Here is a 1,614-nt window from a genome sequence, read left to right as displayed (position 1 = left end):
AAATGAAAATAAATAAGGAAACAGGAGCTTTAAATGACACAATAGACCAGATAGACTTAATTGATATTTATGGGACATTCCATCCAAAAACAGCAGATTACACTTTCTTCTCAAGCACGCACGGAACATTCTCCAGGATAGATCACATCTTGGGTCACAAATCAAGCCTCAGTAAATTTAAGAAAATTGAAATCAAATCAAACATCTTTTCTGACCACAACGCTAAGAGATCAGAAATGAATTACAGGGAAAAAAACATAAAAAACACAAACACATGGAGGCTAAACAATACGTTACTAAATAACCAAGAGATCACTGAAGAAATCAAAGAGGAAATCAAAAAATACCTAGAGACAAATGAAATTGAAAACACAACAATCCAAAACCTGTGGGATGCAGCAAAAGCAGTTCTAAGAGGGAGTTTTATAAACCAGGAAGAAATAGAAAATATGAACAGAACAATCACAAGTAATGAAATTGAAACTGTGATTAAAAATCTTTCAACAAACAAAAGTCCAGGACCAGATGGCTTCACGGGTGAATTCTATCAAACATGTAAGTGATTTCTGCCCAATGTGAAAGATAACCCCAAAGGTTATGTTTTATGACCTTATAAGGCTGTTAACCAGCTTTGATTCTAACTGCCTCTTATCCCCACATTCTTTCTCCAGTGCCTGTCTTCATAATTCTGCTGATTACCATCCTGCTTGTTCCTCATTAATGAGTTGAATAAATCTGTGATACGTGTTCCTTCTAAGATTTGTGTGAGGGTAATTTCTTTTAACTTTTTGGAAATTACACTTTGACTTCAGCATCAGGAAAGGACGTTTAAGAGGGTGATTTGTATCTATAAAGAGATACGGGTGAATAATGCATCCATAAAAATAAGCTGCTCTGAAAAATAAATTCAAGAGCCAGAAGCAATCCTGAGAATTAAAAAGACACAGAGGAGAGGAACGCTTCCATTAGGGGCAGTAAATAGAGAGAAGGACATCGTTAGTGATTCAGAAGGCCAAGTCAAGGAATTCTCTCCAAGTACAGATGAAATCTGTGAGAGAAATGAGGAAAAATGCAGAGAATAGTGGAGGGAAATAACCACTGACTGGGAATTCCAGGAGAGAGCAGAGAAGAATGGGCAATCTCCAAAGAAGATACAGAAGATTTTTTTTTCTGACTTGAAGGAATACATGAGTCTTGAGTTCCAAAAGGCCCCACAGGGAGCAGTTCTTCCCTTACACCTGCCCTCGTGAAATCTCTGAATTCTGAAGGTGAGGAGAAAACCTACAAGCTTCTAGCAAGGAAAAAGCAGGCTGTCTCCCAAGAAAAAAGAACCAGATCTATAGTGGCCTCAGCTGCAATACTATGGTGTTGATTTGGCTGGTATCATGGGCAGGGTTCTGAGGGAGAAAAACTATGACTCTAGAACAGTACAGACAACAACTGCCCTTCACCCACAAAGATCAAAGGAACATATGGTCGGACAGGCAAGACTGAAAAATGACACTATCCAAACACCTTTTCTTTTTAAAAAAAACTACTTAAGGATGTCCTCCAGCCAAACCAAAATGAGAATGAAGAATTTGACAAAGGGGTGACACATCTCCCAGCATAGGA

The sequence above is a fragment of the Physeter macrocephalus genome, unplaced genomic scaffold (genome assembly GCF_002837175.3).
Source record: "Physeter macrocephalus isolate SW-GA unplaced genomic scaffold, ASM283717v5 random_1599, whole genome shotgun sequence".
Classification (NCBI taxonomy): domain Eukaryota; kingdom Metazoa; phylum Chordata; class Mammalia; order Artiodactyla; family Physeteridae; genus Physeter; species Physeter macrocephalus.
The sequence above is the reverse complement of the archived record's forward strand: the minus strand, read 5'-3'. Positions refer to the sequence as shown.